Below are 17,667 nucleotides of genomic sequence, written 5' to 3' on the forward strand. Positions count from 1 at the left end.
CCCAGGTGGCCACAGGGTCTTCATGCTACAGAGCTCTTCTTGTAACTCTCCAGATGGGACAAAACCCAGCCTGCTGGAACCAGGAAGCTCACAAACATGGTCGAGATCCCCACAGCCTGCTCCTGGTGGAGGAAAGCACATGAGCCCATGAGGCCTGGTCACTGAAGGAGACTGTCTGCCTGCCACTGCCCCGCCCCACTCCACTCCCTCTGACTTGGGCCAACTGGGTTTCTCCCACATGCCTTCAGGCTGTTCATGTGTACCCTGTACTGACTTCTGCTGTTGTCCCTGAGGGCAGCCTTGAAGACCAGGAGGAAAGCCCTGGGCTCTGGGCCCAAGACCCTGGCTGCTCTCCACAGAAGGACAGCAGTACACACTCCCCTCCAATACCTGTGGCCCCACATGCAGGGTGCCCTGCTGTATGGAATGGCAGAAACAACTGAGATTTAAACTGCTTGCAAATAAGTACAGGCCTTTCCATGAAGGATAATTCCGTTCAGAAGCCTGGTGGGGAGGTCAGCTTCCACCGGCTGCACCTGTGTGTCTGTGCATGCCTGTGCCCCATTTGTGCAGAGGGACCCCACCTGGAGCCACGCCTTCTCACTGGCTGAACTTAAGAGAGCCCCGACCAAATTTCACTTTCAGTTCCCCCCTGAAAAAGCCAGGGTCAGGCCTCCCACCCCTCTATCTTTCTAAAGCTAGATTGAGGGCGGGGTTAGAGTCCCTCCTGTTGACTTTCACCCCCGGAGGCTTAAAGGCATATGCAGCCTGGACTCAGGTCTTAGCTACATGACCTTGAGCAGGTGACCCTGTAAACCTTGACTTATTTATTCTTAAAACACTGCTCTGGAGTCAAAAGTGTTAACGTACATTTTGGCTTTCACCTGTACTCTCCTTGACCGTCAGCATCCCAGCTCTTCCCCTTTCACAGACAGCAAGGTCCGCACAGCATTGAGTGTCCTCTGACCACTGGCCTTTGCCAAAAAGTGAGAGGCCTGCCTGAGAAAGGGAGCCTGGCCCACCACTGAACTCGGCAGCCACTTTGGGAGGCTGTCCTGCAGGAAATGGCTTTAGGACCCCTTTCCTGGCATTCAAGACAATTGTCTTGACAGAAGCACTGACATCCAGCACCATGGTCGCCTCCCCATTAATAGCCTGGACTTGTGTTTTTGCCCCCAAACCTAGGAAATGGGCCAAGTCCTCAGAATGACCTACTGCTGTCTTAGAGGTCACTTACCATAGGAGAGGTAGGTGTTCTGGCCGGCTTGGCAGAGATGTGGGCCTTGGGAACTGCCCAGCATCTGAGGGGGGCTTGGAGCAGCTGTGTGATAGGGGGCAACCTCAGCATGGTTCTGGGGCCGAGTTCCTTCCCAAGTCAGCTAGGTGTCCCGAGGGCTGAACGTCCTCTGCTCACTTGGTGTCAGGTCTTTTTATAGCTGGAAGGAACTGCAGCTGTCCCCTCCTGTCACAGGGCTTGGCAGAGAGTAGGACTGGGAGAGGCCTGGCCTGGTGTGCTGTCCCCGCATGACACCAAAAGGCTGTGAGCCCTTAACAGTGTGGATAGATGTAGACCTTTCTAGAGAGAACTGTCACTTATTTGAGGAAAAGGAGGACCTCAGTGATAGAGAAGGTCCAGAGGAGTCAGGCTTAAGAATGCAAGGAGGAGAAACTGATGGCTAAAGGTGAATCTTAGCCCTTAGGGTGCCAGCCCCTCAGTACCGTGCAGAGTTTCTGTAAAATTCTCCAACCTGTGGATTCCTCATGGGGCCCAGCCTCCCCTTCTTATATTCCAGGAGAGCAGGCACTGACCGCACAGCAGAGGAACAGGGTGAGGAGTAGACACTTTCTGAGTGCCAGCTATGGGCCGGGACACTGTCTGACCCCAGACTGCTGTGCCCAGTTAAGGCACCCAGGGCTGAACATGCTGGGCTGTCCAGTCCCAGTGCACAGGCCACTGAGCAGGCTCCATAGCTTCCCAGGCTTGCTCCTTGCTTCTGCAGATAGTGGTTGTCCATTCCTTTGCACTGCAAACAGTACCAGTATACCACTGATACAGTCTCTGTCAGTGCTAACCCCACTGCTGCCCTGGGGGCCTGTCTACACTGCCTCCCCACAATTACCATGAAGTGCAAGTTCAGTTCCCCAGCATAGTTCTTGGCTGCTGGTTTCCCTCCCTCCTCCAGCCCCTGCCCGACCTCCAGTGGCACCAGGCTTCTCTCAGTCTCTCTATCCACCTCTCCAACCTCACCTGGCCATAGTCCAGATAGCCTCAACACCCCCAGCTGCTCCTCATTAATCATGATGTCTGGAATCTGTTAGTACGTGCTCAAACCCCACTTTATGGTCCCATTTCTAAGGCCCTGCAGGGCACTCTCTCCTCCCTCACCCACTTCAAATGTGCAGACAAAATGTCTAAGCAGCAGCCTCAGTGCCCCCTGGAGCTTACACTCCAGGTCCTGCCTACCAGCAGCACACAGCCCAGGGTACTGGTTCCTCACCCTCCCCAAGTCCCACTTCAAACATTTCTTCCACCCCAGCTCCTCCCCCAGCACCACGTCTTGTCACTGCCTCTGCTCCACATCCCCCAACGGGCTCCACTGCCATTTCCCACACAGCACACTTCCATCTCCATACTGGTGCGTCGTGGTCTCATGTGTCTCAACAGATCATGAGACTTGGTTCAGATGACATCTCCTCGATAACATCTTGCTCACTGTCTGCTTCCTACCTAGAGCAGAAGCCCTGTGAGGCTGTGTGTCCACCACTGAATGTTTGGGGCCCAGAGCAGCAGAATATGGCTTAGCTGAGTTTTCAGTCAGTGTGGGACAGTTGGGGCATCGGGATAGATGGATAAGGGGATAGATGGAGTGGGTTGGTGGGTAAGTGGATAGACGGGTGGGTGGGCAGATAGATGGATGGATGAGTGAAATGTGTGAATTGTGGATGGATGAGTGAATGTAGATGGATGAGTGGATGGATGAGTGAATGTGTAGATGGATGGATGAATGAATGTGTGGATGGATAGAAGGATTAGTGGATGGGTGGACAATTGGAAAAGTTGATATAAGGATGTATGATGTTTCCATCATGAGCCAGGCACTGTGCTAGATTCAGGAGATGCGAAGCTGAGTCAGGCATGAGAGAACGTGAAGGGAAGATGCTCCACCATCAATGGTGCAGGATATTGTCATGATGGTAATAAAGGCCACATCCCAGAGGGTGTGGGAGACCAACCTTACACGTGACTGGGTCACACTCCCCGGCTGGGTGCTGAGGCGCTCAGTCACAGAAATGTGGTCGGTGTCTCGTGCATGGGTGTATCTTGCTACAGCCCCATGGGTGAAGCTACGCTCACCTGTTCCTTTGTAATATAACCCCTTGCCCTGGTTAGGATAGAATCTTCCATGGAAGTGCCTTGCGTGTGTCCCCTTCTCGTACTGTGCCCTTGGGTGTGGCCTACACAGGTGTCAATCAACCTGCTGACAGTGGACATCATGAAGATACTCAGCCCCCTGAAACCTGACCCCTTGCCTCATTTGAATAGCTTCTCCTCAATAAAAGGGGTCAGCGCATGCTCTTGCTCTCTCTCTGCGGACCCTTAGGTCAGAGGAGCCGTCACAGTGACCCCAAAGAAAAAGGTATTGTGTCTCTTGTGTGGTTATTTCATGCAGCCCAGTTAGCCCAGTTTAACTGGGGTGACCTCTGAGCCCTTTAGTCGCGAGAACAGAAACCCGGCAAGAGGGTACTCTGGTTGTTTCCAGACCAGATTAGGGGACATCAGCCTCATCCATGGCCATCACCAGCTCCCCCAGACTTGGGCATGGTAACTACCCTTCCTGAAGACAGTCATGCCCTTGTCAGTTTATTTAGAATGATGGTGACAGGGAGCATTATTTTTGCTCCTCCCCAGAAATCACATCGCACTCTAAATGTGGGGCTCCTTCCAAGGCTCTCCTCCTGCCTCCCAGGACCCAAGCCAGATAGTCTTCCTGGGACTTTGCTTCTCAGGAAGGGACTAGTCCCTGGAGGCCAAGAAGGGAGAGTGTCCTGAATGTTATCTCTGGTAGCACTGGGCTTCTGCTGCCAGCCTCAGGTCGTAGAGGGCTCTGCCCCTCCTCTGTGATAATCCCTTCCTCGTGAGCCTTTAATTATAGTCTTGGGGTCCAGCTAAGGATAAGGCTCAGTACCTGAGCATTTGTGCAGAGGATCATTCTCCCAGCAGAGGTATTTCTTCTTTCACAGATAAGGACTGCCTCTGGGGGTAGGGGTGGAGTTCCATTTCTGCCCTCCTGGACCTCAGCTGGGTTGGGTGTGGGCAGTGGAGATGCTCACTGCACCCCGGGGCATCGTCAGCCCAGCCTTGTGTGGGTGAGGCCCCAGTGAGGGCCAGGCCAAGGGGCAGTGCAAGGAGAAGATGCTGCCAGGAGGGCTTCACAGGAAACTCCAGCCCCTTATCAGGCCTCCTGACCTCTATGAACTTCCAGAACTTTCCAGGCACTACCTGGTAGGCCTTCCTCACTCCTCTAGTCACTCAGCTCCTGGACCTTAGACCTACAGCTGTGAGCACTGGGCCTCACCCTAACCTGCTTTTAGAGCCCAATTTGAGCCACTTGTGCTAACCAAACACCCAGAACCCTGCTGCCCTCTGCTCAGGGCTGCCACAGATGGGGATCATGTCGCAGCTTCTCCCTCCTTCACCCCAAGACCTGGACCCCCTCCTTTCCCAGGCCTACCTTTTACTTGAAGGAAAACAATGTGTCCAGGAGAAGGGGAAGTCAGCCAAGTAGGCTACAGGGTGAGGATGAAGGTCCCGTGTAGCAGCCAGGGAAGCTGAGGTGGGGAGAAGGCACATAGCCGACCAGGCCCATCCAGCTCGTCCTGGGGTTCTCAAGGTGTCTGCTGGGCAGAGTGGCCCTGCTGCTGGGATCTGTCTCCCCTCCTTCATCCAGGCACACTCAGCATGTACCTGTGGAAACTGCCCTGGACATGCCCCTGGTGCAGAGGGGACCACCACCTTGCACATGTTCCCTGGCAAAACTGTGAGGCCCCCCTCAACCTGCAGAAAACCCTGGGAGATCTGAGTGGACATCATGGGCACAGGGCACCACCCTGTGTCCAAACTTGGAACCACAAAGCAGCTGGAGAAAGCTGCTGCAGAAGGTGGGGGTGTGGCCCTTGCAGCAGGGGCCCCAGAAAGGATGCACATGCACTGAGCACTTGCAGGGTCTCCTTTATATACTCACAGACATTCTCACTCATGCATACCCATCCTCTCACACACGCACATGCACATGCACATACGCACAAACTCACGCACACACTCTGCTGGTTTGCTTCTCTGAAAACTCCTGACACAGTAGGCGAAACCCAGGCATCAAAGAAGACAAGCTCTTCTGACTTTTCACCTTTGCAATAGAAATAACATCTACTATGCTTCCTCTTCACTGGATGTCTATCTTCAACAGAATGCCGGTTCTCAGAGTGTGGTCACTGGAGCAGCACAGGGAAACGCTTTTCTTTTCTTTTCTGCCACGCCCCCACCTTCTGCTGTAGCTTTCTCCAGCTGCTTTGTGGTTCCAAGTTTGGACACAGGGTGGTGTCCTGTGCCCATGATGTCCACTCAGATCTCCCAGGGTTTTCTGCAGGTTGAGGGGGCCTCACAGTTTTGCCAGGGAACATATGCAGGGTGGTGGTCCCCTCTGCACCAGGGGCACCCAGGGCAGGTTCCACAGGTACATGCTGAGTGTGCCTGGATGAAGGAGGGCAGACAGATCCCAGCAGCAGGGCCACTCTGCCCAGCAGACACCTTGAGAACCCCAGGACGAGCTGGATGGGCCTGGTCGGCTATGTGCCTTCTCCCCACCTCAGGGTTCTTTTCTCTGACATCTGCTATGTTAGGTGATGCCTACTGTGACCCAGACATATCTCTGTGATCAAAGGCACATTCCCTGGTGTCTACCAGAGAACCCAGGCCCACCACCGCTCCTGGTCTGCTGTGTGACAAGGCATCACAGACTCAGCAGCCAGGAGCAGCACATTCATTATCCCAGTGTTTCTGCTGGTCAGAGTCTTGGTACCCACCAGCTGGGTCCCATGCTCAGGTTTCACCAGCTGACTGCAAGGCATTGGTCAGGCCACACTTCCCTTCAGGCTCAGGTCCTCTTCCAAGGTCTGCCTGATGGAAGAATCTCTAGGGTTGAAAGACTGAGGTGCTATGGCTGCTGTTGGTGGGACTCTCCTGCTCCTGGGGGCCACCCAGAAAATTGCCCCATGGTCCTGTCAGAGAGGCTTCACGTACTATTGGCTAACTCAAGACAAGCAAGAGAGTCTCCATTCTGCCTCAAACTCTCTGGGTTTTTCAAAAACATTTTCTTTTCCTTTAGAAAAGTTGTGAAGACAGGACAGTGTTTCCACTCGGCCCACCCTGTGCCCTTCTGGAACTGTGCTCTTGGGAGGGAATTGCTGTGCAGGTGAGAGGGAATAGCTCTCACCCGAGGTGCAGATCTGTGTGGTGCCTCCTTGCAGGGATGTCTGCACGGTTCATGTGGGTTCCTGTGCAAGGAGACGGTATGTCTCCCTCATTATCATTATTTATTCATTCATTTGTGTTGCATGGACTCTTGGCACTTATTTCATACTTAATTGGGCTCTAATCAACTCGGCCTTATTTTGTTGCTCAAATTGTCCTGGCTCTGGGTGTTGGAAGCTCTTCCTTTCAGATCTGCACCCCTTGGTGTATCCTCATATCTGTAGAGTGTTTTTAACTTGTTTATTTTGAACTCTTTCTTACTTTCTGGCATATAAAACACTCCAAACTTGCCTTATATATTTCCTGCCCCAGACCTGATCCCTGTTATTGGTGAAAGTACAAGAAACACAAATCTGGACACTAGGTGGGTAAAGACATTGTGCGCCTGACAGCTTCACAGAGTAAAATGTTGCTGAGGACAGGGACTCCTAGGATGGAATGCAACACAATGAAAGGATCTGACAGAGTTACACGTGTATGAGACCATCTCACTGAAGGGACAGCAGTGATCTGGGACCACTCAGTCTCGGCAGCTAAGTGACTTGGGAAATGGTGGAGTCCGAGTGACCAAAGGCGAAAGAGCTGCAGACCCCCTTTGGTGAAGTGGTTTCCTGGAGCAGTGTGTGTGTGTGTCTATGTACCTACCTACCTACCTGCCTATCATACATCTGTTTATCATCTATCGATAGCATCTCTCTATTGTTTATCTATCCATTCATCTATTATCTATTCATCATCTGTTCTCTATTTTTGTATTTTTCCGTCATCTATCAACCTACCATCAACCATCTATCTTCCTATCACCTGTCTCTGTAATGTCTACCTGTCTTATTCATCATCTATCATTTATCTACCATGCAAATTCGTAGCAGAAAGATAACTAGTGGGAAATGTGAGTGAGTGGCAGAGACTGCCACTGTCTTCCCAGGCACACAGCTGGGCTCATTCCACGCTCTCCTACTGTCAGGTTAGCTGTCTGACTGTGACTGAAGTGAAGTGGGTGACTTCCTGTGGTGAGCCGCTTCTGCCGTTTCTGCAGACTATGGTCGCCATTACAAGATGGCGCTGGCTCCGCTGTGGTCTGTGACAAACAACTCCTTATTTGGGAGAGTTGGTGCATGGTTTTTCACCACCCTATGAGAAAGCTCCACGTGGCAGCTTCGCATTGGGGCTTGAGATGCTTTATTAAGGCTGGGAGGGGCATCCGAGAAGGAGAAGAAGAAATATCAAGGGCCTGAATAAACTGCTGAAAGAAGATTCCCGAGTTGCGTCTTCCTTGCGGGGCAAGGGGTCGCGACAAGTGGTGCCGAGACCCGGGAACCAGAACTTTCAGCAGTCAGGGGTGGTGCACCGGTTAGTCCCAGGTAAGTGGGATCCGCGATCAAAGCGGGGTTAGTCCCAGGTAAGTGGGATCCACGACCAAAGCGGGGTTAGTCCCAGGTAAGTGGGATCCACGACCAAAGCGGGGCAGCTCCTCTGTAAAGAAAGAGAGAGCATTACATTTTATTGCAGCTGCACTGTGTACTTTCGCTTTTGTTTTCTGTGTTTCTTTTGTTGTGTCATTTCGCTTTTGTTTTTTGTGCTTCTTTTGTTGTTGTGTCATGGGTGCTGCATCTTCAAGTCCGCTTCTCCTGGCCCTAGATGGCCTGTTACGTTCCAAGGGCCTGGAAGTGAAACATAGTACTTTACAGAGATTTTTACAGAAGATAGATATCGCTGCACCGTGGTTTGCATTTTCGGGCAGCCTTACTGTACCTAGTTGGGATAAATTAGGCAAAGATCTAGATTTCGCTCGTGAGCAAGGCACCTTAGAGGGTGGCGTTATTCCACTTTGGAAGTTAGTTAGAGGATGTATAACAGATGGTAAATGCCAGGAAGCTGTGAGTGAGGGTCAAGCTATTCTTGAGCAACTGCATGAGGAAAAATCTGAAGGATCATGTAGTGAAGTGGCAGAGAGTATTAAAAGTAACAGTAGTGAGAAGGCAAAAGAGCCTGAAGATAAAAATAGGAGAAGGCTCTACCCAGACTTGACCGAATTAAAAACGCCTGAGAACACAAGCGACTCAGAGAGTTCTGAGGACCTTGATATATTGTTACAACAACTACATAAGATAAAAATGAAAAAGAAGAAAAAGGAGACACAGGGCACGCAGGCCTACTGTAAGAAGGGGAAGGGAGTTAACATCGGTCAACAAAACTCTGAGGAGGAGGAGGTAGAATATCTAGAAGAAGATATGGTGCCGATTGCCCCACCTCCGTAGGTGGGGGGGAGCCAAGGTTCCGGGAGATCTTTTCATGCACAAGTTTGGAGGACAGTTAATACAGATATGGGACTTGCATACCCTGTATTTCAGGACAATAACAGGGGAAGATATCATGAGCCTTTAGACTTTAAGATAATTAAAACCTTGGCAGAATCTGTCCGCACTTATGGCATAGATGCCGCTTTCACTCTCACTCAGGTGGAGGGACTTATTAGGTTTTGCATGACTCCCTCAGATTGGGCTAGTCTAGTCCGCGCTTGTGTTTCCCCAGGGAAATATTAGGAGTCCAAAGTTGGCTGTTTAATGTTTCTGGCAGTACCCAAGACTCGGAGCGAGGTAGGAGGCTTAAAATTTCTGCAAATAATTCACAATTATCTAATGCTACATTACCCTCCGCAGCAGTCCGTCTCCAATCTCCATTCCTGTTTCTTTTGGCTAATGATACATTACAGGGGATGCTTAATTGCTCTAATATTACCTGTTATTTGTCTGAGTGTTGGAATGGATCCTGGCCTATGGCAGTGGTTATGAAAATTCCAACTTTTGTCCCGATCCCGGTTACTGCAGATCCAGAGTCATTTCCTATTGTTGAACTGATTAGAGCCCATAGAGATTTTGGAATTACGGCAGCTATAGTGACAGCTATGGCGGTATCTGCTGCTGCAGCAGTTACAGCTGGAGTAGCCATGGCCAGCCAGGTTCAAACTGCTGCCACTATTAATCAGGTTATTCAACAAACATCCACCATACTTGAATCTCAAAGTAGAATTAATCAACACATTTTATCTGGGATTCTGGCTGCTAATCAAAGGATAGATCTACTTCAAGCTCAAGTTGAGGAATTGTCTGATCTAGTACATTTGGGTTGTATTGATCAACGTGCACATTTATGTATAACCTCTGTCAGATTTTATGATTCCAGAAATGCCTCCCACATCATCGGGGAGTATCCATCCGGAACCTGGTCCATGGAAGCAGAAAACATGATCCAGTCTCAACTAACCCAGATAGCTGTCTTGAACAGTACCCGTGTCGATCCCGTGACTTTGGGTCAATTCACCGATTGGATATCTTCTGCTTTTTCCTTCTTCAAAGAGTGGGTGGGGGTAGGCATTTTTGGTGCAATATGTTGCTTCGGTATGTTCCTCTGTTTGTGGTTTCTCTGTCGCCTTAAGGCCCGCAGTGCTCACGATAAGGCTATGATCATACAAGCTCTTGCGGCCTTAGAAAATGGCATTTCTCCACAAATCTGGCTTGCACATCTTAAACAGTGATTTCTGGGCATGGCCATTGCACCCCAAGTTAGTTTCACATTGCACTGGGATTGGCATGTCCTCTTTCTTATTCTCTCCCAGTGCTGGATAGCCCTTGCACTCTGCAGGTCTTGTTACCATTGCACGCAGATGGGTTTCCACACTAGTGCTTTTCTATCGCCTTAAAGTCCATGCCTTTCTTTCAGGGTGCTGTCAACTTGTTTGTCGTTATAAACAGCCACAGTTCAGCCTCAGCTATCCCCCTTCGTCCACCATCATCACTATACAGGATGCGAGGCAAGGCACTGCACTTGAGTGATCCTTGACGTGGACCTCAAGGAGAGCATGTCCTATTGCATGCGGGTTAGACGCATCCACGCCCCGCCCCACGAAAAAAGGCGTCGGCTGATATGGCCTCAGATCTGGGGAAGGGCCCTCCTTAGGACTGAGCCATGCTATGCAGCCACTTCTGCACAGTGGGATAGGACCTCTACTCTCGCCTGTATTGTTTTAAGAAAAAAGAAAGGGGGAACTGTGGTGAGCCGCTTCTGCCGTTTCTGCAGACTATGGTCGCCATTACAAGATGGCGCTGGCTCCGCTGTGGTCTGTGACAAACAACTCCTTATTTGGGAGAGTTGGTGCATGGTTTTTCACCACCCTATGAGAAAGCTCCACGTGGCAGCTTCGCATTTGGGCTTGAGATGCTTTATTAAGGCTGGGAGGGGCATCCGAGAAGGAGAAGAAGAAATATCAAGGGCCTGAATAAACTGCTGAAAGAAGATTCCCGAGTTGCGTCTTCCTTGCGGGCAAGGGGTCGCGACAACTTCCTTCTGCCACATCAACCTTCGCACTCTACAGTAGAGTGGGAGGAGCAGTGCCTTTGTCATAGACAGGAAGCCAGTCGAGTGACCTGTAGCAGAGCTCTGCCACAGGCATCTATAGGGAAGTGAACAGGAGGAGATCTACTATGTACTCCAGAGTAAAAAGACATCAAACACTGGTTATTAAGTGGGCAAAGCATGTTCAAGCACAGAAGCAGGTCACAGTCAGGTGGGCTACACAGAGGGCTGGCCTTAGCAAGGCAGTTCACTGCATCTTCTGCAAGGCTTCTGGCACCTGTAGTCATCTTGAGAAGGGTCATTCTGTCTGAGTCCACACTGCTGGGGGCCAGAAGGCCCTGCCTGTTTTCACTCTGGGCCACAGAGGACATGCCACTGCCCGCCTAAGTGGGTGGCTGCCTCACAGCACGGTTTAGCCTCGAGGAGTTGCTGATGGGAGCTGTGGAAGCTCTGTGCGATGGGGAACAGGGCTGCACTGTGGAGGAGAGCAGAAGCGCTGCCCTCGGTTGGCAAACAGGATCTGCCCCTGAGGCTGGGTGTGGCCACATGCGTCAGGTCTGGCTGGGTGCTAGGATCCAGGAAACCAGTCCAGGACTACAGATCCCACCACCCCTTCCAAGTAAAGAACTCTGTGGTTCCCTTGCTCCCCAGATGTGGCTGGGGACCTTTTCAGTGGCAGCTTTCACCCAAACCCAGGGCACAGCCTGAAAAGCTCCAGAGGGAATCTACGCCTGGCCCCACCAGGCCCCATGCCAGCTCACTCCTCCGACCTCTCCACCTGCAGGTGCTCCCTGAACACCTGCAGCACCAGTGCCGAAGGGTGGGGTACAAACTCCCAGCAACCGCCAGAGACCAGAGAGGAGCTTTGCTCAGTGCAGAAGCTGGGGGTGGGGGGAGGAAGAGTCTTAGTTTTGTTTTTTTCTTTATTTTGTTCTGTTGAGGTTTTTTTAATTATACTATTTTTATCCTTTTTCATTTTCTTTTTTACATTTATTTTATTTTTAATTTACTTTTTTCCCCTTTTGTTGTGGTTGTGGTTTTGATTCAGGGTTCTAGTGGGTTTTTTGTTTTGTTAGTATGAGAAAGAAACCAGGGGTGCTCTGCCACTGAGCTACACCCTGGGTCTTGCTGGTCTTTAACTTGAAATCCTCCTCCCTAGGTGAAAGGCCAAGATTTGCACACACACAGCAGTGACAAAGATGAAGCAGTTTATTGCAAATGGCTGCTAGCTTAGATAGAAAGTGAGAGTCACTTATCTTAAACCAGGAAGCTCCTCGGACCAATCATCGTAAAGGTCAGGTCATCACCTATGGTGCACACGTCCGCCCTGCATAAGATTCATGGGGGGCATGAACTGTCCACGAGTACAGAAGACGGGGAGGGCCCATTAGAAGGTTTTCAAAACAACTTGTTATCTGCCCACTGGCAACTTGCCCACCGCCATGTTTGAAAGGCCCGGGGAGTTCTCAGGGAGACTCCCAACACTCGGCCTCCCAAGCTTCTGGGATCATAGATGTGCACCACCACACTCAATTTGTATTTGTTTTTGTTTGTGGGGTTTTAAAATTTTTTTGCTTATTTCACTGTGCTGGGGATCAAGCCCAGGGCCTCATGCACACTGGGTGAGTGTTCTGCTTCTGACCTTGTCTGCAGCTCAGCTGAGAGTAACTGTGCCCAGATCCAGCCATGGCCCAGTGCCACTTGAACCTTGGCAGACACTTAATAGGGGGACAAAATCTCCCAGCCATCAACTCATGCCCTAGGTGGGCACAGCTAGAGGCAGGGGCTGAGGTCCTGGGCTGCAGTCATGTGGACTACACAGAGGGCTGGCCTTAGCAAGGCAGTTCATTGCAACCCCTGCAAGGCTTCTGGCACCTGTAGTCATCTTGAGAAGAGTCATTCTGTCTGAGTCCACACTGCTGGGGCCCAGAAGCCCTGCCTGTTTTCACTCTGGGCCACGGAGGACATGCCACTGCCCGCCTAAGTGGATGGCTGAAAGGAATGACAACTTTTGCTAACATCACACTCCACGAGTATGCTACATTGGTTACTCACACCTGTTCAATCACTCATTTCTGACAAGACTGGATATGAGGGTCACAGAGGAGGCTGTGATTCCCAGCCTCCATGTCTCCCCCCAAATCTGCACCAGTATCTAGTTAAAATATAAGAGCTTAAGCCCTTTGCCACAACTGGACAATAAGCATCAGAATTGCTTTTAAGTAACAGACCCAAAGTCAACATAGCCCCTGGAAATCCCATTACCTGGTAGAGACCACCACTCACATTGTAGGAACAACTACAGAGGGTGAACTCTTCACATTATGCCATCTATACTACACCTGCCTGAATTAACAGTGACCCAACTCATGACATCTGCAGAAGCAGTGGGTCTCTCGAAATCCAATATGGTATACACTGTGTCCAAATCCACAAATCATGGTCAGAGAAGCCATAAGGAGATTATACTGCAGTGTCTAGCTGGAAATAAGTTCAATATTACACAACAAAACTAACCCAGGATATGTAGTCAGGAGAAAGGCACTTACCAAGAAGGCCATCACATACAGGCAGAAAAGAATTCCTCCTAACAGATGCACAAATATCAACAGAGAAACACAAGAAACAAGAAAAACAAAGGTCATATGATACTATATGATGATCATAACTTGCCAGCAACAGATTCTAAAGGCATCAAAGTGGATGGAAAGCCTGATAAAGAACTCAAAACAATGATTTTTAAAAAGCTCAATGAAACCCAAGAGAATACAGATAAACAGTTGAATGAAAGATGATGCAAGATATGAAAGAGAAATTCAGCAAAAAGACAGAGGTAATAAAAAAGAACCAAACAGAAATCTTGGAAATGAAAAGTTTAATAGGTCAGATTTAAAAATTCAGTTGAAATCCTCAACAATATTCTAGAATAAGTGGAAGAAAGAATATTGGAACTTGGATAAGTCTTTGAGAGAATACATTAAGAGAGAAATAAAGGGGAAAATCAGAAAGAATGAAAGGAACTTTCGAACTCCCTGGGACCGCATTAAAAGATCAAATATCTGTAAAAGCAGCATACCTAAAGAAGGATAATTAAAGGTCAAGGCATGGAAACACTATTCAATTAAATAGTAATGGAAAATTTCCCAAATTTTGGGAAATACATGAATAGTCAGATATAGGAGGCCCCAAACAGACATGACCAGAAAAGAACATTTCCATAACATAATCAAAGTATAAAAAGTACACAACAAAGAGAGAATGTTAAAATCTGCAAGAGAGAAGTGCCAAATTACATTTAAAGTAAACAAATTAGATTAATGTAAGATTTTTACCTGCCCCCCAAAGGCCAAGAGGGTATGGAATGATGTTTTTCAAGTTCTGAAAGAAAACTGCCAACGAAGATTATTATACTCAGTAAGCCTACCCTTCAGAATTGAAGAAAAGACAAAAAGACTTTCCCAGATAAGCATAAATAAGTGAATTTATGACCACTAACCACCATTACAAAAGATGCTTAAGGAAATTCTACACCTAGAAGAGGAAAAAGTAATCACAGACTTCACAAAAGACTAAGTTTTGCTAGAAGAGTGAAATGAGATATAGGGAAAAAATAAGATTATCATATAGTAAACCATCAAACCTACAAAGATGAATAAGAGAGAAAGAAACAAAGAATATTCAAAGAAACAAAGAAGGATTTTTTTAAGAATCAACAAAATTGCAGAAACAAGTTTATACCTTTCCATAATAACTCTGAATACCAATGGTCTTAATTCTCCAAATAAAAAACACAAACTGGCTGAATGGATTATAAAACAAAACCCAACAATTTGTTGTGTCTAAGAAACTACCTCACCAATAAAGACACACAGAGACTGGAAGCAAAAGCAAAATGATGTTGCAAGCACATGGAATCCAAAAGCAATCAGAAGTAGCTACACTGCTATCCTACAAAATAGACCTGAAGGCAAAAATAGTAAGAAGAGACAAAGAAAGTCACTATGTGATGATGCAAGGATCAATTCCCCAGAAGTTGCAACAATTACACGTCTGTATTTATTGAACGCTGACAAACCCAATTTCATAACACAAACACCACTAGACCTAAAGAGAGAGATAGGCCTTTATACAAATATCACAGTGGACTTCAACATCCCAGTGTCTTTAAGATAGATAATTCAGTCAAAAACAAAGAAGCACCAGAGTTAAATTCACTATTGATCATGGATATCTCCAGAATATTACACCCAACATCTGCAGAATACAGTTTCATCAGGACAAGGAATTTTTTTCTAGAATAGAGCAAATATTAGGTCACAAAATCATTCTTAACAAATTTTAAAAAATTGAAATAATTTATTGTATCTTTCCTGATCACAATGGAATAACTCTAGAATCAACTAGAGAAACTGTAGGAATTCTTCAAATACACAAAGACTGAACAATGGATGTTGGAATGAGCAGCAGGTCAGAGGGTAAATTTTAAAACTCCTTAAGGGCTGAGGTTTAGCTCAGTGGCAGAGCACTTGCCCTGTGCATTTGATCCCCGGCATTGCCAAAATATAAGAATAATAATCCTTGGATTGAAATGGAAGCACAGGGGCTGGGGATGTGGCTCAAGTGGTAGCACACTCACCTGAAATGGAAACACAGTATACCAAAATCTGTGGCACCCAGCAAAAGCAGCACTTAGCAGGAAGTTCATAGCAATAAACACTGCATTAAAATAAAAATGTCTCAAATAAATAGCCTAGTAATGTATCCCAAGGTTTTAGAAGAGCAAGGCAAAACCAAACCCAAAATCAGTAGAAGGAAAGAAAGAATAAAGGTCAGATCAGAAGAAAAATGAAATAGAGACAATGCTGGCTACTCTGAGGCTGTACCCAAATCTTTGCAATCCTCCTGAATGGTTTTCTAGATAGGACTCCATAAACACAGGAAACAAGCAAACATTGACAAACAGAATCATATCAAACCAAAGAGCTTCTGCACAGCCAAAGAAACAATCAGTTGAGTGAAGAGACAGTCCCAGAATGGGAGAGATTATTGTTCAGCTCTTCATCTGACAGATTAAAATTCAGAATATAGGAAGAGCTCCAGAACTTAACAATAAAAACCAAATAATCCAATTTTTTAAATAGGGGAATGACCTGAATAGACATTTCTCAAAATAAGAAATATAAATAGGCAATACATATTTGGAAAAAAATACTATCATTAGTAATCAAGAAAAATGCAAATCAAAATTGCAATGAGAGGGGCTGAGTTGTGGCTTAGTGATAAGAGTGCTCACTAGTGCTTGCCTAGCATGCACTGAGTTTGATCCTCAGCACCATGTAAAAATAAAATAAAGATATTTTGTCCACCTAAAACTAAAAAATAAAGTTTTTTAAAAATTGCAATGAGATAGCATCCCACCCCAATTGGAGTGGCCACTACCACAGAAACAAAAACCAACCAATTCTGGTGAGGATGTAAGAAAGAGAACTCTTACACCCTTGGTGGAAATGTAAATTAGCCTCCTATCATGCAAAGCAGCACCAAGTGTCACAGGAAACTAAAAGTAGAACAGCCATGTAATTCAAGGATCCATCTACCAGGCCTAAGGGTTCTGTGTTTGGGATTGGGGTCTCTGATGACTTTATGACTGGGGCATGCTTGGTGGCTGGGGAAGTTTCTGTGCAAAGACACAGGCTGCCTGGCTGCTGTAGCAATGCCTTCCATGAGGAGGCTCTGTGCTAGAGTCTTATCAGCCTTCACCTCATCTCAGGCACACAGCTTCTAGGAATAAAGGAACTTGCTTTCTAGATAACTTCAATGTTTCACCAAGCTGGCTGTGCCTGAACATGCCCCATAACAGTAACTTTAAAAAGCAGACTTTCTTGAGAGCTACACAAAGCTTCTAACTTTACACATTGCAACTGTAGTATGCAACTGAAAAATAAGCTGCATAATGTTGCTAACTCTGTAACCTGCCTAATGACACAATGAACACTAATGTACTACTGATGCCAGTGACCTCATGTAACTTACTGTATAAAGCTGGCAGCTTGAAGGAGAGCCATTCTACCTCTGTACCTTGCTATTGTCTCCTTGTTTTCTTTACACCTAGGCACGCTCAGTGCCGTCATCTCTGGTGTGGATGGACATGCTGTCTGCAAAGCTAGGTGGGACTGAGGACATCACACCCAGTGGAGTAAGTCAGTCACAGCGAGACAAATATCCCTTGTTTCCTCTCACACATGGAAGCTGAAAACAAAACAAAACTAAAACAGCGAAGCCAAGCAAAAGCACTACAAAGACCACTGTAAGTGGAGGGGGAATGTCACCTGCATGAGGGTGGGACGCGTGTGCTGTACGACTGCATCAGGGAATCCAGCCAATTTGTGTGATTAGTGCAATGAATAATTACAATTCAAAAAAAAAAAGGAAAGATGGATGGTCCCAGCTAGAAAGCAGGGTACTTACTCCTCAGCCACATAACGCCTCCCATGCCCTCAAGGTCCGGGCTGGGAGGCTGCGAGGAGCTGGGAATCAGAGACAACCCACATCTGACTTCTGTAGCTGGGGTGTGCAGAATGGCTTTTACAAATTTAAAGAGTTTAGTTTTTTAAAAAAATATAAGAATATGTGAAAATTTTAAAAATAAAAATATGGCATACCCAGGCTCTAGCTAGAGTTTCAAGGATGAAGTTGAATAGAAGTGCTAAAAGAGGACATCCTTGTCTTGTTCCAGTTTTTAGAGGGAATGTTTTCAATTTTTCTCCATTTATTTTTTTTAA

The 17,667-nt window shown here is 47.5% G+C and overlaps 1 long non-coding RNA gene across 2 annotated transcripts; it reads left to right on the plus strand.

The window, feature by feature from the left end:
- The first annotated feature begins 7,543 nt into the window (after nt 1–7,543).
- LOC131424180 (uncharacterized) lies at nt 7,544–10,825 on the plus strand. Of its 2 annotated transcripts, none has more exons than XR_009226808.1 (2): nt 7,544–7,893; nt 9,065–10,825. It is a non-coding gene; the product is annotated as an uncharacterized LOC131424180 (long non-coding RNA). The 2 variants fall into 2 exon arrangements; XR_009226807.1 differs by having other exon boundaries at nt 9,701–10,825.
- Nucleotides 10,826–17,667: the final 6,842 nt, after the last annotated feature.

Source organism: Marmota monax, unplaced genomic scaffold, assembly GCF_021218885.2.
Source record: "Marmota monax isolate L192 unplaced genomic scaffold, Marmota_monax_Labrador192_F-V1.1 WCK01_AAM20220418_F8-fsc00038, whole genome shotgun sequence".
Classification (NCBI taxonomy): domain Eukaryota; kingdom Metazoa; phylum Chordata; class Mammalia; order Rodentia; family Sciuridae; genus Marmota; species Marmota monax.